The 26,102-nt window shown below is 42.4% G+C and overlaps 13 non-coding genes across 13 annotated transcripts; all 13 read right to left on the reverse strand.

Moving 5' to 3' along the window:
* Positions 1–284: 284 nt before the first annotated feature.
* trnar-ccu lies at positions 285–357 on the reverse strand. The gene has a single exon. It is a non-coding gene; the product is annotated as a tRNA-Arg (tRNA).
* A 600-nt stretch (positions 358–957) lies between these two features.
* On the reverse strand, positions 958–1,030 carry trnar-ccu. Its single transcript has one exon. It is a non-coding gene; the product is annotated as a tRNA-Arg (tRNA).
* An 881-nt stretch (positions 1,031–1,911) lies between these two features.
* trnar-ccu lies at positions 1,912–1,984 on the reverse strand. Its single transcript has one exon. It is a non-coding gene; the product is annotated as a tRNA-Arg (tRNA).
* Positions 1,985–2,584: 600 nt separating this feature from the next.
* On the reverse strand, positions 2,585–2,657 carry trnar-ccu. Its single transcript has one exon. It is a non-coding gene; the product is annotated as a tRNA-Arg (tRNA).
* Positions 2,658–3,815: 1,158 nt separating this feature from the next.
* Positions 3,816–3,888, reverse strand: trnar-ccu. Its single transcript has one exon. It is a non-coding gene; the product is annotated as a tRNA-Arg (tRNA).
* Positions 3,889–5,047: 1,159 nt separating this feature from the next.
* On the reverse strand, positions 5,048–5,120 carry trnar-ccu. The gene has a single exon. It is a non-coding gene; the product is annotated as a tRNA-Arg (tRNA).
* An 881-nt stretch (positions 5,121–6,001) lies between these two features.
* Positions 6,002–6,074, reverse strand: trnar-ccu. Its single transcript has one exon. It is a non-coding gene; the product is annotated as a tRNA-Arg (tRNA).
* An 881-nt stretch (positions 6,075–6,955) lies between these two features.
* Positions 6,956–7,028, reverse strand: trnar-ccu. Its single transcript has one exon. It is a non-coding gene; the product is annotated as a tRNA-Arg (tRNA).
* Positions 7,029–8,187: 1,159 nt separating this feature from the next.
* trnar-ccu lies at positions 8,188–8,260 on the reverse strand. Its single transcript has one exon. It is a non-coding gene; the product is annotated as a tRNA-Arg (tRNA).
* Positions 8,261–14,869: 6,609 nt separating this feature from the next.
* trnar-ccu lies at positions 14,870–14,942 on the reverse strand. The gene has a single exon. It is a non-coding gene; the product is annotated as a tRNA-Arg (tRNA).
* A 4,703-nt stretch (positions 14,943–19,645) lies between these two features.
* trnar-ccu lies at positions 19,646–19,718 on the reverse strand. The gene has a single exon. It is a non-coding gene; the product is annotated as a tRNA-Arg (tRNA).
* Positions 19,719–23,447: 3,729 nt separating this feature from the next.
* On the reverse strand, positions 23,448–23,520 carry trnar-ccu. Its single transcript has one exon. It is a non-coding gene; the product is annotated as a tRNA-Arg (tRNA).
* Positions 23,521–24,957: 1,437 nt separating this feature from the next.
* On the reverse strand, positions 24,958–25,030 carry trnar-ccu. Its single transcript has one exon. It is a non-coding gene; the product is annotated as a tRNA-Arg (tRNA).
* Between the last annotated feature and the right edge of the window lie 1,072 nt (positions 25,031–26,102).

Below are 26,102 nucleotides of genomic sequence, written 5' to 3' on the forward strand. Positions count from 1 at the left end.
AGCACGCATCCGCTGCACAACTCTGCTTTCAGCCACTTCAGCAAAGACTAAACCTCACAATCCATGGCTTAGGAGGCCAGTGTCTAATCGATATGACCAATACGAACTGATGGAAGAGGTAAACAAAAATGTATAATGGCACTTACACATGGAATGAAACTACGCATTTAAAAAAAAAAAAAAATTTGGCACTTAAATGCTATGGTTAGCAGAAAATGTTTTCGATCCATCGACCACTGGGTAATGGACCTCTCACGCTTCTGCTGGGCCTCAATGTTTCCGACCACCCCAGATGGGACTTGAACCCACAATTCCTGGCTTAGGAGGCCAGTGCCTTATCCATTAGGCCACTGGGGCAATGTCTACCTTTCACAACCAGTACGAACTGGTTATGGGCCCAGCACGCATCCGCTGCACAACTCTGCTTTCAGCCACTTCAGCAAAGACTAAACCTTACAATCCATGGGTTAGGAGGCCAGTGTCTTAGGCCACTGGGGATCTTTGTAATCAATATGACCAATACGAACTGATGGAAGAGGTAAAAAAAAATGTATAATGGCACTTACACATGGAATGAAACTACGCATTTAAAAAAAATATTTGTTCGCACTTAAATGCTATAAAAAGCTGGTTAGCAGAAAATGTTTTTGATCCATCAACCTCTGGGTTATGGGCCCAGCACGCATCCGCTGCACAACTCTGCTTTCAGCCACTTCAGCAAAGACTAAACCTCACAATCCATGGCTTAGGAGGCCAGTGTCTAATCGATATGACCAATACGAACTGATGGAAGAGGTAAACAAAAATGTATAATGGCACTTACACATGGAATGAAACTACGCATTTAAAAAAAAAAAAAATTTGGCACTTAAATGCTATGGTTAGCAGAAAATGTTTTCGATCCATCGACCACTGGATGGACCTCTCACGCTTCTGCTGGGCCACAATGTTTCCGACCACCCCAGATGGGACTTGAACCCACAATTCCTGGCTTAGGAGGCCAGTGCCTTATCCATTAGGCCACTGGGGCAATGTCTACCTTTCACAACCAGTACGAACTGGTTATGGGCCCAGCACGCATCCGCTGCACAACTCTGCTTTCAGCCACTTCAGCAAAGACTAAACCTTACAATCCATGGCTTAGGAGGCCAGTGTCTTAGGCCACTGGGGATCTTTGTAATCAATATGACCAATACGAACTGATGGAAGAGGTAAAAAAAAATGTATAATGGCACTTACACATGGAATGAAACTACGCATTTTAAAAAAATATTTGTTCGCACTTAAATGCTATAAAAAGCTGGTTAGCAGAAAATGTTTTTGATCCATCAACCTCTGGGTTATGGGCCCAGCACGCATCCGCTGCACAACTCTGCTTTCAGCCACTTCAGCAAAGACTAAACCTCACAATCCATGGCTTAGGAGGCCAGTGTCTTAGGCCACTGGGGATCTTTGTAATCAATATGACCAATACGAACTGATGGAAGAGGTAAAAAAAAATGTATAATGGCACTTACACATGGAATGAAACTACGCATTTAAAAAAAAAAAAAATTTGGCACTTAAATGCTATGGTTAGCAGAAAATGTTTTCGATCCATCGACCACTGGGTAATGGACACGCATCCAGCACGCATCCGCTGCACAACTCTGCTTTCAGCCACTTCAGCAAAGACTAAACCTCACAATCCATGGCTTAGGAGGCCAGTGTCTAATCGATATGACCAATACGAACTGATGGAAGAGGTAAACAAAAATGTATAATGGCACTTACACATGGAATGAAACTACGCATTTAAAAAAAAAAAAAAATTTGGCACTTAAATGCTATGGTTAGCAGAAAATGTTTTCGATCCATCGACCACTGGGTAATGGACCTCTCACGCTTCTGCTGGGCCACAATGTTTCCGACCACCCCAGATGGGACTTGAACCCACAATTCCTGGCTTAGGAGGCCAGTGCCTTATCCATTAGGCCACTGGGGCAATGTCTACCTTTCACAACCAGTACGAACTGGTTATGGGCCCAGCACGCATCCGCTGCACAACTCTGCTTTCAGCCACTTCAGCAAAGACTAAACCTTACAATCCATGGGTTAGGAGGCCAGTGTCTTAGGCCACTGGGGATCTTTGTAATCAATATGACCAATACGAACTGATGGAAGAGGTAAAAAAAAATGTATAATGGCACTTACACATGGAATGAAACTACGCATTTAAAAAAAATATTTGTTCGCACTTAAATGCTATAAAAAGCTGGTTAGCAGAAAATGTTTTTGATCCATCAACCTCTGGGTTATGGGCCCAGCACGCATCCGCTGCACAACTCTGCTTTCAGCCACTTCAGCAAAGACTAAACCTCACAATCCATGGCTTAGGAGGCCAGTGTCTAATCGATATGACCAATACGAACTGATGGAAGAGGTAAACAAAAATGTATAATGGCACTTACACATGGAATGAAACTACGCATTTAAAAAAAAAAAAAATTTGGCACTTAAATGCTATGGTTAGCAGAAAATGTTTTCGATCCATCGACCACTGGATGGACCTCTCACGCTTCTGCTGGGCCACAATGTTTCCGACCACCCCAGATGGGACTTGAACCCACAATTCCTGGCTTAGGAGGCCAGTGCCTTATCCATTAGGCCACTGGGGCAATGTCTACCTTTCACAACCAGTACGAACTGGTTATGGGCCCAGCACGCATCCGCTGCACAACTCTGCTTTCAGCCACTTCAGCAAAGACTAAACCTTACAATCCATGGCTTAGGAGGCCAGTGTCTTAGGCCACTGGGGATCTTTGTAATCAATATGACCAATACGAACTGATGGAAGAGGTAAAAAAAAATGTATAATGGCACTTACACATGGAATGAAACTACGCATTTTAAAAAAATATTTGTTCGCACTTAAATGCTATAAAAAGCTGGTTAGCAGAAAATGTTTTTGATCCATCAACCTCTGGGTTATGGGCCCAGCACGCATCCGCTGCACAACTCTGCTTTCAGCCACTTCAGCAAAGACTAAACCTCACAATCCATGGCTTAGGAGGCCAGTGTCTTAGGCCACTGGGGATCTTTGTAATCAATATGACCAATACGAACTGATGGAAGAGGTAAAAAAAAATGTATAATGGCACTTACACATGGAATGAAACTACGCATTTAAAAAAAATATTTGTTTGCACTTGAATGCTATAAAAAGCTGGTTAGCAGAAAATGTTTTCGATCCATCAACCTCTGGGTTATGGGCCCAGCACGCATCCGCTGCACAACTCTGCTTTCAGCCACTTCAGCAAAGACTAAACCTCACAATCCATGGCTTAGGAGGCCAGTGTCTTAGGCCACTGGGGATCTTTGTAATCAATATGACCAATACGAACTGATGGAAGAGGTAAAAAAAAATGTATAATGGCACTTACACATGGAATGAAACTACGCATTTAAAAAAAATATTTGTTTGCACTTGAATGCTATGGTTAGCAGAAAATGTTTTCGATCCATCGACCACTGGGTAATGGACACGCATCCAGCACGCATCCGCTGCACAACTCTGCTTTCAGCCACTTCAGCAAAGACTAAACCTCACAATCCATGGCTTAGGAGGCCAGTGTCTAATCGATATGACCAATACGAACTGATGGAAGAGGTAAACAAAAATGTATAATGGCACTTACACATGGAATGAAACTACGCATTTAAAAATAAAAAAAAATTTGGCACTTAAATGCTATGGTTAGCAGAAAATGTTTTCGATCCATCGACCACTGGGTAATGGACCTCTCACGCTTCTGCTGGGCCACAATGTTTCCGACCACCCCAGATGGGACTTGAACCCACAATTCCTGGCTTAGGAGGCCAGTGCCTTATCCATTAGGCCACTGGGGCAATGTCTACCTTTCACAACCAGTACGAACTGGTTATGGGCCCAGCACGCATCCGCTGCACAACTCTGCTTTCAGCCACTTCAGCAAAGACTAAACCTTACAATCCATGGCTTAGGAGGCCAGTGTCTTAGGCCACTGGGGATCTTTGTAATCAATATGACCAATACGAACTGATGGAAGAGGTAAAAAAAAATGTATAATGGCACTTACACATGGAATGAAACTACGCATTTAAAAAAAATATTTGTTCGCACTTAAATGCTATAAAAAGCTGGTTAGCAGAAAATGTTTTTGATCCATCAACCTCTGGGTTATGGGCCCAGCACGCATCCGCTGCACAACTCTGCTTTCAGCCACTTCAGCAAAGACTAAACCTCACAATCCATGGCTTAGGAGGCCAGTGTCTTAGGCCACTGGGGATCTTTGTAATCAATATGACCAATACGAACTGATGGAAGAGGTAAAAAAAAATGTATAATGGCACTTACACATGGAATGAAACTACGCATTTAAAAAAAATATTTGTTTGCACTTGAATGCTATAAAAAGCTGGTTAGCAGAAAATGTTTTCGATCCATCAACCTCTGGGTTATGGGCCCAGCACGCATCCGCTGCACAACTCTGCTTTCAGCCACTTCAGCAAAGACTAAACCTCACAATCCATGGCTTAGGAGGCCAGTGTCTTAGGCCACTGGGGATCTTTGTAATCAATATGACCAATACGAACTGATGGAAGAGGTAAAAAAAAATGTATAATGGCACTTACACATGGAATGAAACTACGCATTTAAAAAAAATATTTGTTTGCACTTGAATGCTATAAAAAGCTGGTTAGCAGAAAATGTTTTCGATCCATCAACCTCTGGGTTATGGGCGCAGCACGCATCCGCTGCACAACTCTGCTTTCAGCCACTTCAGCAAAGACTAAACCTCACAATCCATGGCTTAGGAGGCCAGTGTCTAATCGATATGACCAATACGAACTGATGGAAGAGGTAAACAAAAATGTATAATGGCACTTACACATGGAATGAAACTACGCATTTAAAAAAAAATAAATTTTGGCACTTAAATGCTATGGTTAGCAGAAAATGTTTTCGATCCATCGACCACTGGGTAATGGACCTAGCACGCTTCTGCTGGGCCACAATGTTTCCGACCACCCCAGATGGGACTTGAACCCACAATTCCTGGCTTAGGAGGCCAGTGCCTTATCCATTAGGCCACTGGGGCAATGTCTACCTTTCACAACCAGTACGAACTGGTTATGGGCCCAGCACGCATCCGCTGCACAACTCTGCTTTCAGCCACTTCAGCAAAGACTAAACCTCACAATCCATGGCTTAGGAGGCCAGTGTCTTAGGCCACTGGGGATCTTTGTAATCAATATGACCAATACGAACTGATGGAAGAGGTAAAAAAAAATGTATAATGGCACTTACACATGGAATGGAACTACGCATTTAAAAAAAATATTTGTTCGCACTTAAATGCTATAAAAAGCTGGTTAGCAGAAAATGTTTTTGATCCATCAACCTCTGGGTTATGGGCCCAGCACGCATCCGCTGCACAACTCTGCTTTCAGCCACTTCAGCAAAGACTAAACCTCACAATCCATGGCTTAGGAGGCCAGTGTCTTAGGCCACTGGGGATCTTTGTAATCAATATGACCAATACGAACTGATGGAAGAGGTAAAAAAAAATGTATAATGGCACTTACACATGGAATGAAACTACGCATTTAAAAAAAATATTTGTTTGCACTTGAATGCTATAAAAAGCTGGTTAGCAGAAAATGTTTTCGATCCATCAACCTCTGGGTTATGGGCGCAGCACGCATCCGCTGCACAACTCTGCTTTCAGCCACTTCAGCAAAGACTAAACCTCACAATCCATGGCTTAGGAGGCCAGTGTCTAATCGATATGACCAATACGAACTGATGGAAGAGGTAAACAAAAATGTATAATGGCACTTACACATGGAATGAAACTACGCATTTAAAAAAAAAAAAATTTTGGCACTTAAATGCTATGGTTAGCAGAAAATGTTTTCGATCCATCGACCACTGGGTAATGGACCTAGCACGCTTCTGCTGGGCCACAATGTTTCCGACCACCCCAGATGGGACTTGAACCCACAATTCCTGGCTTAGGAGGCCAGTGCCTTATCCATTAGGCCACTGGGGCAATGTCTACCTTTCACAACCAGTACGAACTGGTTATGGGCCCAGCACGCATCCGCTGCACAACTCTGCTTTCAGCCACTTCAGCAAAGACTAAACCTCACAATCCATGGCTTAGGAGGCCAGTGTCTTAGGCCACTGGGGATCTTTGTAATCAATATGACCAATACGAACTGATGGAAGAGGTAAAAAAAAATGTATAATGGCACTTACACATGGAATGGAACTACGCATTTAAAAAAAATATTTGTTCGCACTTAAATGCTATAAAAAGCTGGTTAGCAGAAAATGTTTTTGATCCATCAACCTCTGGGTTATGGGCCCAGCACGCATCCGCTGCACAACTCTGCTTTCAGCCACTTCAGCAAAGACTAAACCTCACAATCCATGGCTTAGGAGGCCAGTGTCTTAGGCCACTGGGGATCTTTGTAATCAATATGACCAATACGAACTGATGGAAGAGGTAAAAAAAAATGTATAATGGCACTTACACATGGAATGAAACTACGCATTTAAAAAAAATATTTGTTTGCACTTGAATGCTATAAAAAGCTGGTTAGCAGAAAATGTTTTCGATCCATCAACCTCTGGGTTATGGGCCCAGCACGCATCCGCTGCATAACTCTGCTTTCAGCCACTTCAGCAAAGACTAAACCTCACAATCCATGGCTTAGGAGGCCAGTGTCTAATCGATATGACCAATACGAACTGATGGAAGAGGTAAACAAAAATGTATAATGGCACTTACACATGGAATGAAACTACGCATTTAAAAAAAAAAAAATGTTGGCACTTAAATGCTATGGTTAGCAGAAAATGTTTTCGATCCATCGACCACTGGGTAATGGACCTAGCACGCTTCTGCTGGGCCACAATGTTTCCAACCACCCCAGATGGGACTTGAACCCACAATTCCTGGCTTAGGAGGCCAGTGCCTTATCCATTAGGCCACTGGGGCAATGTCTACCTTTCACAACCAGTACGAACTGGTTATGGGCCCAGCACGCATCCGCTGCACAACTCTGCTTTCAGCCACTTCAGCAAAGACTAAACCTCACAATCCATGGCTTAGGAGGCCAGTGTCTTAGGCCACTGGGGATCTTTGTAATCAATATGACCAATACGAACTGATGGAAGAGGTAAAAAAAAATGTATAATGGCACTTACACATGGAATGAAACTACGCATTTAAAAAAAATATTTGTCCGCACTTAAATGCTATAAAAAGCTGGTTAGCAGAAAATGTTTTTGATCCATCAACCTCTGGGTTATGGGCCCAGCACGCATCCGCTGCACAACTCTGCTTTCAGCCACTTCAGCAAAGACTAAACCTCACAATCCATGGCTTAGGAGGCCAGTGTCTTAGGCCACTGGGGATCTTTGTAATCAATATGACCAATACGAACTGATGGAAGAGGTAAAAAAAAATGTATAATGGCACTTACACATGGAATGAAACTACGCATTTAAAAAAAATATTTGTTTGCACTTGAATGCTATAAAAAGCTGGTTAGCAGAAAATGTTTTCGATCCATCAACCTCTGGGTTATGGGCCCAGCACGCATCCGCTGCACAACTCTGCTTTCAGCCACTTCAGCAAAGACTAAACCTCACAATCCATGGCTTAGGAGGCCAGTGTCTTAGGCCACTGGGGATCTTTGTAATCAATATGACCAATACGAACTGATGGAAGAGGTAAAAAAAAATGTATAATGGCACTTACACATGGAATGGAACTATGCATTTAAAAAAAATATTTGTTTGCACTTGAATGCTATAAAAAGCTGGTTAGCAGAAAATGTTTTCGATCCATCAACCTCTGGGTTATGGGCCCAGCACGCATCCGCTGCACAACTCTGCTTTCAGCCACTTCAGCAAAGACTAAACCTCACAATCCATGGCTTAGGAGGCCAGTGTCTAATCGATATGACCAATACGAACTGATGGAAGAGGTAAACAAAAATGTATAATGGCACTTACACATGGAATGAAACTACGCATTTAAAAAAAAAAAAATGTTGGCACTTAAATGCTATGGTTAGCAGAAAATGTTTTCGATCCATCGACCACTGGGTAATGGACCTAGCACGCTTCTGCTGGGCCACAATGTTTCCAACCACCCCAGATGGGACTTGAACCCACAATTCCTGGCTTAGGAGGCCAGTGCCTTATCCATTAGGCCACTGGGGCAATGTCTACCTTTCACAACCAGTACGAACTGGTTATGGGCCCAGCACGCATCCGCTGCACAACTCTGCTTTCAGCCACTTCAGCAAAGACTAAACCTCACAATCCATGGCTTAGGAGGCCAGTGTCTTAGGCCACTGGGGATCTTTGTAATCAATATGACCAATACGAACTGATGGAAGAGGTAAAAAAAAATGTATAATGGCACTTACACATGGAATGAAACTACGCATTTAAAAAAAATATTTGTCCGCACTTAAATGCTATAAAAAGCTGGTTAGCAGAAAATGTTTTTGATCCATCAACCTCTGGGTTATGGGCCCAGCACGCATCCGCTGCACAACTCTGCTTTCAGCCACTTCAGCAAAGACTAAACCTCACAATCCATGGCTTAGGAGGCCAGTGTCTTAGGCCACTGGGGATCTTTGTAATCAATATGACCAATACGAACTGATGGAAGAGGTAAAAAAAAATGTATAATGGCACTTACACATGGAATGAAACTACGCATTTAAAAAAAATATTTGTTTGCACTTGAATGCTATAAAAAGCTGGTTAGCAGAAAATGTTTTCGATCCATCAACCTCTGGGTTATGGGCCCAGCACGCATCCGCTGCACAACTCTGCTTTCAGCCACTTCAGCAAAGACTAAACCTCACAATCCATGGCTTAGGAGGCCAGTGTCTTAGGCCACTGGGGATCTTTGTAATCAATATGACCAATACGAACTGATGGAAGAGGTAAAAAAAAATGTATAATGGCACTTACACATGGAATGGAACTATGCATTTAAAAAAAATATTTGTTTGCACTTGAATGCTATAAAAAGCTGGTTAGCAGAAAATGTTTTCGATCCATCAACCTCTGGGTTATGGGCCCAGCACGCATCCGCTGCACAACTCTGCTTTCAGCCACTTCAGCAAAGACTAAACCTCACAATCCATGGCTTAGGAGGCCAGTGTCTAATCGATATGACCAATACGAACTGATGGAAGAGGTAAACACAAATGTATAATGGCACTTACACATGGAATGAAACTACGCATTTAAAAAAAAAAAATTTGCGGCACTTAAATGCTATGGTTAGCAGAAAATGTTTTCGATCCATCGACCACTGGACCTAGCACGCTTCTGCTGCGCCACAATGTTTCCGACCACCCCAGATGGGACTTGAACCCACAATTCCTGGCTTAGGAGGACAGTGACTTATCCATTAGGCCACTGGGGCAATGTCTACCTTTCACAACCAGTACGAACTGGTTATGGGCCAAGCACGCATCCGCTGCACAACTCTGCTTTCAGCCACTTCAGCAAAGACTAAACCTCACAATCCATGGCTTAGGAGGCCAGTGTCTTAGGCCACTGGGGATCTTTGTAATCAATATGACCAATACGAACTGATGGAAGAGGTAAAAAAAAATGTATAATGGCACTTACACATGGAATGAAACTACGCATTTTAAAAAAATATTTGTTCGCACTTAAATGCTATAAAAAGCTGGTTAGCAGAAAATGTTTTTGATCCATCAACCTCTGGGTTATGGGCCCAGCACGCATCCGCTGCACAACTCTGCTTTCAGCCACTTCAGCAAAGACTAAACCTCACAATCCATGGCTTAGGAGGCCAGTGTCTTAGGCCGCTGGGGATCTTTGTAATCAATATGACCAATACGAACTGATGGAAGAGGTAAAAAAAAAATGTATAATGGCACTTACACATGGAATGAAACTACGCATTTAAAAAAAATATTTGTTTGCACTTGAATGCTATAAAAAGCTGGTTAGCAGAAAATGTTTTCGATCCATCAACCTCTGGGTTATGGGCCCAGCACGCATCCGCTGCACAACTCTGCTTTCAGCCACTTCAGCAAAGACTAAACCTCACAATCCATGGCTTAGGAGGCCAGTGTCTTAGGCCACTGGGGATCTTTGTAATCAATATGACCAATACGAACTGATGGAAGAGGTAAAAAAAAATGTATAATGGCACTTACACATGGAATGAAACTACGCATTTAAAAAAAATATTTGTTCGCACTTAAATGCTATAAAAAGCTGGTTAGCAGAAAATGTTTTTGATCCATCAACCTCTGGGTTATGGGCCCAGCACGCATCCGCTGCACAACTCTGCTTTCAGCCACTTCAGCAAAGACTAAACCTCACAATCCATGGCTTAGGAGGCCAGTGTCTTAGGCCACTGGGGATCTTTGTAATCAATATGACCAATACGAACTGATGGAAGAGGTAAAAAAAAATGTATAATGGCACTTACACATGGAATGAAACTACGCATTTAAAAAAAATATTTGTTTGCACTTGAATGCTATAAAAAGCTGGTTAGCAGAAAATGTTTTCGATCCATCAACCTCTGGGTTATGGGCCCAGCACGCATCCGCTGCACAACTCTGCTTTCAGCCACTTCAGCAAAGACTAAACCTCACAATCCATGGCTTAGGAGGCCAGTGTCTTAGGCCACTGGGGATCTTTGTAATCAATATGACCAATACGAACTGATGGAAGAGGTAAAAAAAAATGTATAATGGCACTTACACATGGAATGAAACTACGCATTTAAAAAAAATATTTGTTTGCACTTGAATGCTATAAAAAGCTGGTTAGCAGAAAATGTTTTCGATCCATCAACCTCTGGGTTATGGGCCCAGCACGCATCCGCTGCACAACTCTGCTTTCAGCCACTTCAGCAAAGACTAAACCTCACAATCCATGGCTTAGGAGGCCAGTGTCTAATCGATATGACCAATACGAACTGATGGAAGAGGTAAACAAAAATGTATAATGGCACTTACACATGGAATGAAACTACGCATTTAAAAAAAAACAAATTTTGGCACTTAAATGCTATGGTTAGCAGAAAATATTTTCGATCCATCGACCACTGGGTAATGGACCTAGCACGCTTCTGCTGGGCCACAATGTTTCCAACCACCCCAGATGGGACTTGAACCCACAATTCCTGGCTTAGGAGGACAGTGCCTTATCCATTAGGCCACTGGGGCAATGTCTACCTTTCACAACCAGTACGAACTGGTTATGGGCCCAGCACGCATCCGCTGCACAACTCTGCTTTCAGCCACTTCAGCAAAGACTAAACCTCACAATCCATGGCTTAGGAGGCCAGTGTCTTAGGCCACTGGGGATCTTTGTAATCAATATGACCAATACGAACTGATGGAAGAGGTAAAAAAAAATGTATAATGGCACTTACACATGGAATGAAACTACGCATTTAAAAAAAATATTTGTTTGCACTTGAATGCTATAAAAAGCTGGTTAGCAGAAAATGTTTTCGATCCATCAACCTCTGGGTTATGGGCCCAGCACGCATCCGCTGCACAACTCTGCTTTCAGCCACTTCAGCAAAGACTAAACCTCACAATCCATGGCTTAGGAGGCCAGTGTCTTAGGCCACTGGGGATCTTTGTAATCAATATGACCAATACGAACTGATGGAAGAGGTAAAAAAAAATGTATAATGGCACTTACACATGGAATGAAACTACGCATTTAAAAAAAATATTTGTTTGCACTTGAATGCTATAAAAAGCTGGTTAGCAGAAAATGTTTTCGATCCATCAACCTCTGGGTTATGGGCCCAGCACGCATCCGCTGCACAACTCTGCTTTCAGCCACTTCAGCAAAGACTAAACCTCACAATCCATGGCTTAGGAGGCCAGTGTCTAATCGATATGACCAATACGAACTGATGGAAGAGGTAAACAAAAATGTATAATGGCACTTACACATGGAATGAAACTACGCATTTAAAAAAAAACAAATTTTGGCACTTAAATGCTATGGTTAGCAGAAAATGTTTTCGATCCATCGACCACTGGGTAATGGACCTAGCACGCTTCTGCTGGGCCACAATGTTTCCAACCACCCCAGATGGGACTTGAACCCACAATTCCTGGCTTAGGAGGACAGTGCCTTATCCATTAGGCCACTGGGGCAATGTCTACCTTTCACAACCAGTACGAACTGGTTATGGGCCCAGCACGCATCCGCTGCACAACTCTGCTTTCAGCCACTTCAGCAAAGACTAAACCTCACAATCCATGGCTTAGGAGGCCAGTGTCTTAGGCCACTGGGGATCTTTGTAATCAATATGACCAATACGAACTGATGGAAGAGGTAAAAAAAAATGTATAATGGCACTTACACATGGAATGAAACTACGCATTTAAAAAAAATATTTGTCCGCACTTAAATGCTATAAAAAGCTGGTTAGCAGAAAATGTTTTTGATCCATCAACCTCTGGGTTATGGGCCCAGCACGCATCCGCTGCACAACTCTGCTTTCAGCCACTTCAGCAAAGACTAAACCTCACAATCCATGGCTTAGGAGGCCAGTGTCTTAGGCCACTGGGGATCTTTGTAATCAATATGACCAATACGAACTGATGGAAGAGGTAAAAAAAAATGTATAATGGCACTTACACATGGAATGAAACTACGCATTTAAAAAAAATATTTGTTTGCACTTGAATGCTATAAAAAGCTGGTTAGCAGAAAATGTTTTCGATCCATCAACCTCTGGGTTATGGGCCCAGCACGCATCCGCTGCACAACTCTGCTTTCAGCCACTTCAGCAAAGACTAAACCTCACAATCCATGGCTTAGGAGGCCAGTGTCTTAGGCCACTGGGGATCTTTGTAATCAATATGACCAATACGAACTGATGGAAGAGGTAAAAAAAAATGTATAATGGCACTTACACATGGAATGAAACTACGCATTTAAAAAAAATATTTGTTCGCACTTAAATGCTATAAAAAGCTGGTTAGCAGAAAATGTTTTTGATCCATCAACCTCTGGGTTATGGGCCCAGCACGCATCCGCTGCACAACTCTGCTTTCAGCCACTTCAGCAAAGACTAAACCTCACAATCCATGGCTTAGGAGGCCAGTGTCTTAGGCCACTGGGGATCTTTGTAATCAATATGACCAATACGAACTGATGGAAGAGGTAAAAAAAAATGTATAATGGCACTTACACATGGAATGAAACTACGCATTTAAAAAAAATATTTGTTTGCACTTGAATGCTATAAAAAGCTGGTTAGCAGAAAATGTTTTCGATCCATCAACCTCTGGGTTATGGGCCCAGCACGCATCCGCTGCACAACTCTGCTTTCAGCCACTTCAGCAAAGACTAAACCTCACAATCCATGGCTTAGGAGGCCAGTGTCTAATCGATATGACCAATACGAACTGATGGAAGAGGTAAAAAAAAATGTATAATGGCACTTACACATGGAATGAAACTACGCATTTAAAAAAAATATTTGTTCGCACTTAAATGCTATAAAAAGCTGGTTAGCAGAAAATGTTTTTGATCCATCAACCTCTGGGTTATGGGCCCAGCACGCATCCGCTGCACAACTCTGCTTTCAGCCACTTCAGCAAAGACTAAACCTCACAATCCATGGCTTAGGAGGCCAGTGTCTTAGGCCACTGGGGATCTTTGTAATCAATATGACCAATACGAACTGATGGAAGAGGTAAAAAAAAATGTATAATGGCACTTACACATGGAATGGAACTACGCATTTAAAAAAAATATTTGTTTGCACTTGAATGCTATAAAAAGCTGGTTAGCAGAAAATGTTTTCGATCCATCAACCTCTGGGTTATGGGCCCAGCACGCATCCGCTGCACAACTCTGCTTTCAGCCACTTCAGCAAAGACTAAACCTCACAATCCATGGCTTAGGAGGCCAGTGTCTAATCGATATGACCAATACGAACTGATGGAAGAGGTAAAAAAAATGTATAATGGCACTTACACATGGAATGAAACTACGCATTTAAAAAAAAATAATTTTGGGCACTTAAATGCTATGGTTAGCAGAAAATGTTTTCGATCCATCGACCACTGGGTAATGGACCTAGCACGCTTCTGCTGGGCCACAATGTTTCCGACCACCCCAGATGGGACTTGAACCCACAATTCCTGGCTTAGGAGGACAGTGACTTATCCATTAGGCCACTGGGGCAATGTCTACCTTTCATAACCAGTACGAACTGGTTATGGGCCAAGCACGCATCCGCTGCACAACTCTGCTTTCAGCCACTTCAGCAAAGACTAAACCTCACAATCCATGGCTTAGGAGGCCAGTGTCTTAGGCCGCTGGGGATCTTTGTAATCAATATGACCAATACGAACTGATGGAAGAGGTAAAAAAAAAATGTATAATGGCACTTACACATGGAATGAAACTACGCATTTAAAAAAAATATTTGTTTGCACTTGAATGCTATAAAAAGCTGGTTAGCAGAAAATGTTTTCGATCCATCAACCTCTGGGTTATGGGCCCAGCACGCATCCGCTGCACAACTCTGCTTTCAGCCACTTCAGCAAAGACTAAACCTCACAATCCATGGCTTAGGAGGCCAGTGTCTAATCAATATGACCAATACGAACTGATGGAAGAGGTAAACAAAAATGTATAATGGCACTTACACATGGAATGAAACTACGCATTTAAAAAAAAAAATTTTTTGGCACTTAAATGCTATGGTTAGCAGAAAATGTTTTCGATCCATCGACCACTGGACCTAGCACGCTTCTGCTGGGCCACAATGTTTCCGACCACCCCAGATGGGACTTGAACCCACAATTCCTGGCTTAGGAGGCCAGTGCCTTATCCATTAGGCCACTGGGGCAATGTCTACCTTTCACAACCAGTACGAACTGGTTATGGGCCCAGCACGCATCCGCTGCACAACTCTGCTTTCAGCCACTTCAGCAAAGACTAAACCTCACAATCCATGGCTTAGGAGGCCAGTGTCTTAGGCCACTGGGGATCTTTGTAATCAATATGACCAATACGAACTGATGGAAGAGGTAAAAAAAAATGTATAATGGCACTTACACATGGAATGAAACTACGCATTTAAAAAAAATATTTGTTCGCACTTAAATGCTATAAAAAGCTGGTTAGCAGAAAATGTTTTTGATCCATCAACCTCTGGGTTATGGGCCCAGCACGCATCCGCTGCACAACTCTGCTTTCAGCCACTTCAGCAAAGACTAAACCTCACAATCCATGGCTTAGGAGGCCAGTGTCTTAGGCCACTGGGGATCTTTGTAATCAATATGACCAATACGAACTGATGGAAGAGGTAAAAAAAAATGTATAATGGCACTTACACATGGAATGAAACTACGCATTTAAAAAAAATATTTGTTTGCACTTGAATGCTATAAAAAGCTGGTTAGCAGAAAATGTTTTCGATCCATCAACCTCTGGGTTATGGGCCCAGCACGCATCCGCTGCACAACTCTGCTTTCAGCCACTTCAGCAAAGACTAAACCTCACAATCCATGGCTTAGGAGGCCAGTGTCTTAGGCCACTGGGGATCTTTGTAATCAATATGACCAATACGAACTGATGGAAGAGGTAAAAAAAAATGTATAATGGCACTTACACATGGAATGAAACTACGCATTTAAAAAAAATATTTGTTCGCACTTAAATGCTATAAAAAGCTGGTTAGCAGAAAATGTTTTTGATCCATCAACCTCTGGGTTATGGGCCCAGCACGCATCCGCTGCACAACTCTGCTTTCAGCCACTTCAGCAAAGACTAAACCTCACAATCCATGGCTTAGGAGGCCAGTGTCTTAGGCCACTGGGGATCTTTGTAATCAATATGACCAATACGAACTGATGGAAGAGGTAAAAAAAAATGTATAATGGCACTTACACATGGAATGAAACTACGCATTTAAAAAAAATATTTGTTTGCACTTGAATGCTATAAAAAGCTGGTTAGCAGAAAATGTTTTCGATCCATCAACCTCTGGGTTATGGGCCCAGCACGCATCCGCTGCACAACTCTGCTTTCAGCCACTTCAGCAAAGACTAAACCTCACAATCCATGGCTTAGGAGGCCAGTGTCTAATCGATATGACCAATACGAACTGATGGAAGAGGTAAACAAAAATGTATAATGGCACTTACACATGGAATGAAACTACGCATTTAAAAAAAATATTTGTTTGCACTTGAATGCTATAAAAAGCTGGTTAGCAGAAAATGTTTTCGATCCATCAACCTCTGGGTTATGGGCCCAGCACGCATCCGCTGCACAACTCTGCTTTCAGCCACTTCAGCAAAGACTAAACCTCACAATCCATGGCTTAGGAGGCCAGTGTCTTAGGCCACTGGGGATCTTTGTAATCAATATGACCAATACGAACTGATGGAAGAGGTAAAAAAAAATGTATAATGGCACTTACACATGGAATGGAACTATGCATTTAAAAAAAATATTTGTTTGCACTTGAATGCTATAAAAAGCTGGTTAGCAGAAAATGTTTTCGATCCATCAACCTCTGGGTTATGGGCCCAGCACGCATCCGCTGCACAACTCTGCTTTCAGCCACTTCAGCAAAGACTAAACCTCACAATCCATGGCTTAGGAGGCCAGTGTCTTAGGCCACTGGGGATCTTTGTAATCAATATGACCAATACGAACTGATGGAAGAGGTAAAAAAAAATGTATAATGGCACTTACACATGGAATGAAACTACGCATTTAAAAAAAATATTTGTTTGCACTTGAATGCTATAAAAAGCTGGTTAGCAGAAAATGTTTTCGATCCATCAACCTCTGGGTTATGGGCCCAGCACGCATCCGCTGCACAACTCTGCTTTCAGCCACTTCAGCAAAGATTAAACCTCACAATCCATGGCTTAGGAGGCCAGTGTCTTAGGCCACTGGGGATCTTTGTAATCAATATGACCAATACGAACTGATGGAAGAGGTAAAAAAAAATGTATAATGGCACTTACACATGGAATGGAACTATGCATTTAAAAAAAATATTTGTTTGCACTTGAATGCTATAAAAAGCTGGTTAGCAGAAAATGTTTTCGATCCATCAACCTCTGGGTTATGGGCCCAGCACGCATCCGCTGCACAACTCTGCTTTCAGCCACTTCAGCAAAGACTAAACCTCACAATCCATGGCTTAGGAGGCCAGTGTCTAATCGATATGACCAATACGAACTGATGGAAGAGGTAAACAAAAATGTATAATGGCACTTACACATGGAATGAAACTACGCATTTAAAAAAAAAAAATTTGGGGCACTTAAATGCTATGGTTAGCAGAAAATGTTTTCGATTCATCGACCACTGGACCTAGCACGCTTCTGCTGCGCCACAATGTTTCCGACCACCCCAGATGGGACTTGAACCCACAATTCTTGGCTTAGGAGGACAGTGACATATCCATTAGGCCACTGGGGCAATGTCTACCTTTCACAACCAGTACGAACTGGTTATGGGCCAAGCACGCATCCGCTGCACAACTCTGCTTTCAGCCACTTCAGCAAAGACTAAACCTCACAATCCATGGCTTAGGAGGCCAGTGTCTTAGGCCACTGGGGATCTTTGTAATCAATATGACCAATACGAACTGATGGAAGAGGTAAAAAAAAATGTATAATGGCACTTACACATGGAATGAAACTACGCATTTTAAAAAAATATTTGTTCGCACTTAAATGCTATAAAAAGCTGGTTAGCAGAAAATGTTTTTGATCCATCAACCTCTGGGTTATGGGCCCAGCACGCATCCGCTGCACAACTCTGCTTTCAGCCACTTCAGCAAAGACTAAACCTCACAATCCATGGCTTAGGAGGCCAGTGTCTTAGGCCACTGGGGATCTTTGTAATCGATATGACCAATACGAACTGATGGAAGAGGTAAAAAAAATGTATAATGGCACTTACACATGGAATGAAACTACGCATTTAAAAAAAAAAAATTTTGGCCACTTAAATGCTATGGTTAGCAGAAAATGTTTTCGATCCATCGACCACTGGGTAATGGACCTAGCACGCTTCTGCTGGGCCACAATGTTTCCGACCACCCCAGATGGGACTTGAACCCACAATTCCTGGCTTAGGAGGACAGTGACTTATCCATTAGGCCACTGGGGCAATGTCTACCTTTCACAACCAGTACGAACTGGTTATGGGCCAAGCACGCATCCGCTGCACAACTCTGCTTTCAGCCACTTCAGCAAAGACTAAACCTCACAATCCATGGCTTAGGAGGCCAGTGTCTTAGGCCGCTGGGGATCTTTGTAATCAATATGACCAATACGAACTGATGGAAGAGGTAAAAAAAAAATGTATAATGGCACTTACACATGGAATGAAACTACGCATTTAAAAAAAATATTTGTTTGCACTTGAATGCTATAAAAAGCTGGTTAGCAGAAAATGTTTTCGATCCATCAACCTCTGGGTTATGGGCCCAGCACGCATCCGCTGCACAACTCTGCTTTCAGCCACTTCAGCAAAGACTAAACCTCACAATCCATGGCTTAGGAGGCCAGTGTCTAATCGATATGACCAATACGAACTGATGGAAGAGGTAAACAAAAATGTATAATGGCACTTACACATGGAATGAAACTACGCATTTAAAAAAAATATTTGTTTGCACTTGAATGCTATAAAAAGCTGGTTAGCAGAAAATGTTTTCGATCCATCAACCTCTGGGTTATGGGCCCAGCACGCATCCGCTGCACAACTCTGCTTTCAGCCACTTCAGCAAAGACTAAACCTCACAATCCATGGCTTAGGAGGCCAGTGTCTTAGGCCACTGGGGATCTTTGTAATCAATATGACCAATACGAACTGATGGAAGAGGTAAAAAAAAATGTATAATGGCACTTACACATGGAATGGAACTATGCATTTAAAAAAAATATTTGTTTGCACTTGAATGCTATAAAAAGCTGGTTAGCAGAAAATGTTTTCGATCCATCAACCTCTGGGTTATGGGCCCAGCACGCATCCGCTGCACAACTCTGCTTTCAGCCACTTCAGCAAAGACTAAACCTCACAATCCATGGCTTAGGAGGCCAGTGTCTTAGGCCACTGGGGATCTTTGTAATCAATATGACCAATACGAACTGATGGAAGAGGTAAAAAAAAATGTATAATGGCACTTACACATGGAATGAAACTACGCATTTAAAAAAAATATTTGTTTGCACTTAAATGCTATAAAAAGCTGGTTAGCAGAAAATGTTTTCGATCCATCTCTGGGTTATGGGCCCAGCACGCATCCGCTGCACAACTCTGCTTTCAGCCACTTCAGCAAAGACTAAACCTCACAATCCATGGCTTAGGAGGCCAGTGTCTAATCGATATGACCAATACGAACTGATGGAAGAGGTAAACAAAAATGTATAATGGCACTTACACATGGAATGAAACTACGCATTTAAAAAAAAAAAAATGTTGGCACTTAAATGCTATGGTTAGCAGAAAATGTTTTCGATCCATCGACCACTGGGTAATGGACCTAGCACGCTTCTGCTGGGCCACAATGTTTCCAACCACCCCAGATGGGACTTGAACCCACAATTCCTGGCTTAGGAGGCCAGTGCCTTATCCATTAGGCCACTGGGGCAATGTCTACCTTTCACAACCAGTACGAACTGGTTATGGGCCCAGCACGCATCCGCTGCACAACTCTGCTTTCAGCCACTTCAGCAAAGACTAAACCTCACAATCCATGGCTTAGGAGGCCAGTGTCTTAGGCCACTGGGGATCTTTGTAATCAATATGACCAATACGAACTGATGGAAGAGGTAAAAAAAAATGTATAATGGCACTTACACATGGAATGAAACTACGCATTTAAAAAAAATATTTGTCCGCACTTAAATGCTATAAAAAGCTGGTTAGCAGAAAATGTTTTTGATCCATCAACCTCTGGGTTATGGGCCCAGCACGCATCCGCTGCACAACTCTGCTTTCAGCCACTTCAGCAAAGACTAAACCTCACAATCCATGGCTTAGGAGGCCAGTGTCTTAGGCCACTGGGGATCTTTGTAATCAATATGACCAATACGAACTGATGGAAGAGGTAAAAAAAAATGTATAATGGCACTTACACATGGAATGAAACTACGCATTTAAAAAAAATATTTGTTTGCACTTGAATGCTATAAAAAGCTGGTTAGCAGAAAATGTTTTCGATCCATCAACCTCTGGGTTATGGGCCCAGCACGCATCCGCTGCACAACTCTGCTTTCAGCCACTTCAGCAAAGACTAAACCTCACAATCCATGGCTTAGGAGGCCAGTGTCTTGGGCCACTGGGGATCTTTGTAATCAATATGACCAATACGAACTGATGGAAGAGGTAAAAAAAAATGTATAATGGCACTTACACATGGAATGGAACTATGCATTTAAAAAAAATATTTGTTTGCACTTGAATGCTATAAAAAGCTGGTTAGCAGAAAATGTTTTCGATCCATCAACCTCTGGGTTATGGGCCCAGCACGCATCCGCTGCACAACTCTGCTTTCAGCCACTTCAGCAAAGACTAAACCTCACAATCCATGGCTTAGGAGGCCAGTGTCTAATCGATATGACCAATACGAACTGATGGAAGAGGTAAACAAAAATGTATAATGGCACTTACACATGGAATGAAACTACGCATTTAAAAAAAAAAATTTGGGGCACTTAAATGCTATGGTTAGCAGAAAATGTTTTCGATCCATCGACCACTGGACCTAGCACGCTTCTGCTGCGCCACAATGTTTCCGACCACCCCAGATGGGACTTGAACCCACAATTCCTGGCTTAGGAGGACAGTGACATATCCATTAGGCCACTGGGGCAATGTCTACCTTTCACAACCAGTACGAACTGGTTATGGGCCAAGCACGCATCCGCTGCACAACTCTGCTTTCAGCCACTTCAGCAAAGACTAAACCTCACAATCCATGGCTTAGGAGGCCAGTGTCTTAGGCCACTGGGGATCTTTGTAATCAATATGACCAATACGAACTGATGGAAGAGGTAAAAAAAAATGTATAATGGCACTTACACATGGAATGAAACTACGCATTTTAAAAAAATATTTGTTCGCACTTAAATGCTATAAAAAGCTGGTTAGCAGAAAATGTTTTTGATCCATCAACCTCTGGGTTATGGGCCCAGCACGCATCCGCTGCACAACTCTGCTTTCAGCCACTTCAGCAAAGACTAAACCTCACAATCCATGGCTTAGGAGGCCAGTGTCTTAGGCCACTGGGGATCTTTGTAATCAATATGACCAATACGAACTGATGGAAGAGGTAAAAAAAAATGTATAATGGCACTTACACATGGAATGGAACTACGCATTTAAAAAAAATATTTGTTTGCACTTGAATGCTATAAAAAGCTGGTTAGCAGAAAATGTTTTCGATCCATCAACCTCTGGGTTATGGGCCCAGCACGCATCCGCTGCACAACTCTGCTTTCAGCCACTTCAGCAAAGACTAAACCTCACAATCCATGGCTTAGGAGGCCAGTGTCTAATCGATATGACCAATACGAACTGATGGAAGAGGTAAAAAAAATGTATAATGGCACTTACACATGGAATGAAACTACGCATTTAAAAAAAAATAATTTTGGGCACTTAAATGCTATGGTTAGCAGAAAATGTTTTCGATCCATCGACCACTGGGTAATGGACCTAGCACGCTTCTGCTGGGCCACAATGTTTCCGACCACCCCAGATGGGACTTGAACCCACAATTCCTGGCTTAGGAGGACAGTGACTTATCCATTAGGCCACTGGGGCAATGTCTACCTTTCACAACCAGTACGAACTGGTTATGGGCCAAGCACGCATCCGCTGCACAACTCTGCTTTCAGCCACTTCAGCAAAGACTAAACCTCACAATCCATGGCTTAGGAGGCCAGTGTCTTAGGCCGCTGGGGATCTTTGTAATCAATATGACCAATACGAACTGATGGAAGAGGTAAAAAAAAAATGTATAATGGCACTTACACATGGAATGAAACTACGCATTTAAAAAAAATATTTGTTTGCACTTGAATGCTATAAAAAGCTGGTTAGCAGAAAATGTTTTCGATCCATCAACCTCTGGGTTATGGGCCCAGCACGCATCCGCTGCACAACTCTGCTTTCAGCCACTTCAGCAAAGACTAAACCTCACAATCCATGGCTTAGGAGGCCAGTGTCTAATCAATATGACCAATACGAACTGATGGAAGAGGTAAACAAAAATGTATAATGGCACTTACACATGGAATGAAACTACGCATTTAAAAAAAAAAAAATTTTGGCACTTAAATGCTATGGTTAGCAGAAAATGTTTTCGATCCATCGACCACTGGACCTAGCACGCTTCTGCTGGGCCACAATGTTTCCGACCACCCCAGATGGGACTTGAACCCACAATTCCTGGCTTAGGAGGACAGTGCCTTATCCATTAGGCCACTGGGGCAATGTCTACCTTTTACATCCAGTACGAACTGGTTATGGGCCCAGCACGCATCCGCTGCACAACTCTGCTTTCAGCCACTTCAGCAAAGACTAAACCTCACAATCCATGGCTTAGGAGGCCAGTGTCTTAGGCCACTGGGGATCTTTGTAATCAATATGACCAATACGAACTGATGGAAGAGGTAAAAAAAAATGTATAATGGCACTTACACATGGAATGAAACTACGCATTTTAAAAAAATATTTGTTCGCACTTAAATGCTATAAAAAGCTGGTTAGCAGAAAATGTTTTTGATCCATCAACCTCTGGGTTATGGGCCCAGCACGCATCCGCTGCACAACTCTGCTTTCAGCCACTTCAGCAAAGACTAAACCTCACAATCCATGGCTTAGGAGGCCAGTGTCTTAGGCCACTGGGGATCTTTGTAATCAATATGACCAATACGAACTGATGGAAGAGGTAAAAAAAAATGTATAATGGCACTTACACATGGAATGAAACTACGCATTTAAAAAAAACATTTGTTTGCACTTGAATGCTATAAAAAGCTGGTTAGCAGAAAATGTTTTCGATCCATCAACCTCTGGGTTATGGGCCCAGCACGCATCCGCTGCACAACTCTGCTTTCAGCCACTTCAGCAAAGACTAAACCTCACAATCCATGGCTTAGGAGGCCAGTGTCTAATCGATATGACCAATACGAACTGATGGAAGAGGTAAACAAAAATGTATAATGGCACTTACACATGGAATGAAACTACGCATTTAAAAAAAAAAAAAAATTTGGCACTTAAATGCTATGGTTAGCAGAAAATGTTTTCGATCCATCGACCACTGGGTAATGGACCTAGCACGCTTCTGCTGGGCCACAATGTTTCCGACCACCCCAGATGGGACTTGAACCCACAATTCCTGGCTTAGGAGGCCAGTGCCTTATCCATTAGGCCACTGGGGCAATGTCTACCTTTCACAACCAGTACGAACTGGTTATGGGCCCAGCACGCATCCGCTGCACAACTCTGCTTTCAGCCACTTCAGCAAAGACTAAACCTCACAATCCATGGCTTAGGAGGCCAGTGTCTTAGGCCACTGGGGATCTTTGTAATCAATATGACCAATACGAACTGATGGAAGAGGTAAAAAAAAATGTATAATGGCACTTACACATGGAATGAAACTACGCATTTTAAAAAAATATTTGTTCGCACTTAAATGCTATAAAAAGCTGGTTAGCAGAAAATGTTTTTGATCCATCAACCTCTGGGTTATGGGCCCAGCACGCATCCGCTGCACAACTCTGCTTTCAGCCACTTCAGCAAAGACTAAACCTCAAAATCCATGGCTTAGGAGGCCAGTGTCTTAGGCCACTGGGGATCTTTGTAATCAATATGACCAATACGAACTGATGGAAGAGGTAAAAAAAAATGTATAATGGCACTTACACATGGAATGAAACTACGCATTTAAAAAAAACATTTGTTTGCACTTGAATGCTATAAAAAGCTGGTTAGCAGAAAATGTTTTCGATCCATCAACCTCTGGGTTATGGGCCCAGCACGCATCCGCTGCACAACTCTGCTTTCAGCCACTTCAGCAAAGACTAAACCTCACAATCCATGGCTTAGGAGGCCAGTGTCTTAGGCCACTGGGGATCTTTGTAATCAATATGACCAATACGAACTGATGGAAGAGGTAACAAAAAATGTATAATGGCACTTACACATGGAATGAAACTACGCATTTAAAAAAAATATTTGTTCGCACTTAAATGCTATAAAAAGCTGGTTAGCAGAAAATGTTTTTGATCCATCAACCTCTGGGTTATGGGCCCAGCACGCATCCGCTGCACAACTCTGCTTTCAGCCACTTCAGCAAAGACTAAACCTCACAATCCATGGCTTAGGAGGCCAGTGTCTTAGGCCACTGGGGATCTTTGTAATCAATATGACCAATACGAACTGATGGAAGAGGTAAAAAAAAATGTATAATGGCACTTACACATGGAATGAAACTACGCATTTAAAAAAAATATTTGTTTGCACTTGAATGCTATAAAAAGCTGGTTAGCAGAAAATGTTTTCGATCCATCAACCTCTGGGTTATGGGCCCAGCACGCATCCGCTGCACAACTCTGCTTTCAGCCACTTCAGCAAAGACTAAACCTCACAATCCATGGCTTAGGAGGCCAGTGTCTAATCGATATGACCAATACGAACTGATGGAAGAGGTAAACAAAAATGTATAATGGCACTTACACATGGAATGAAACTACGCATTTAAAAAAAAAAAAAATTTGGCACTTAAATGCTATGGTTTGCAGAAAATGTTTTCGATCCATCGACCACTGGGTAATGGACCTAGCACGCTTCTGCTGGGCCACAATGTTTCCGACCACCCCAGATGGGACTTGAACCCACAATTCCTGGCTTAGGAGGCCAGTGCCTTATCCATTAGGCCACTGGGGCAATGTCTATCTTTCACAACCAGTACGAACTGGTTATGGGCCCAGCACGCATCCGCTGCACAACTCTGCTTTCAGCCACTTCAGCAAAGACTAAACCTCACAATCCATGGCTTAGGAGGCCAGTGTCTTAGGCCACTGGGGATCTTTGTAATCAATATGACCAATACGAACTGATGGAAGAGGTAAAAAAAAATGTATAATGGCACTTACACATGGAATGAAACTACGCATTTTAAAAAAATATTTGTTCGCACTTAAATGCTATAAAAAGCTGGTTAGCAGAAAATGTTTTTGATCCATCAACCTCTGGGTTATGGGCCCAGCACGCATCCGCTGCACAACTCTGCTTTCAGCCACTTCAGCAAAGACTAAACCTCACAATCCATGGCTTAGGAGGCCAGTGTCTTAGGCCACTGGGGATCTTTGTAATCAATATGACCAATACGAACTGATGGAAGAGGTAAAAAAAAATGTATAATGGCACTTACACATGGAATGAAACTACGCATTTTTAAAAAATATTTGTTCGCACTTAAATGCTATAAAAAGCTGGTTAGCAGAAAATGTTTTCGATCCATCAACCTCTGGGTTATGGGCCCAGCACGCATCCGCTGCACAACTCTGCTTTCAGCCACTTCAGCAAAGACTAAACCTCACAATCCATGGCTTAGGAGGCCAGTGTCTTAGGCCACTGGGGATCTTTGTAATCAATATGACCAATACGAACTGATGGAAGAGGTAAAAAAAAATGTATAATGGCACTTACACATGGAATGAAACTACGCATTTAAAAAAAATATTTGTTTGCACTTGAATGCTATAAAAAGCTGGTTAGCAGAAAATGTTTTCGATCCATCAACCTCTGGGTTATGGGCCCAGCACGCATCCGCTGCACAACTCTGCTTTCAGCCACTTCAGCAAAGACTAAACCTCACAATCCATGGCTTAGGAGGCCAGTGTCTAATCGATATGACCAATACGAACTGATGGAAGAGGTAAACAAAAATGTATAATGGCACTTACACATGGAATGAAACTACGCATTTAAAAAAATAAAAAATTTGGCACTTAAA

The sequence above is a fragment of the Oncorhynchus mykiss genome, chromosome 7, assembly GCF_013265735.2.
Source record: "Oncorhynchus mykiss isolate Arlee chromosome 7, USDA_OmykA_1.1, whole genome shotgun sequence".
Lineage (NCBI taxonomy): Eukaryota > Metazoa > Chordata > Actinopteri > Salmoniformes > Salmonidae > Oncorhynchus > Oncorhynchus mykiss.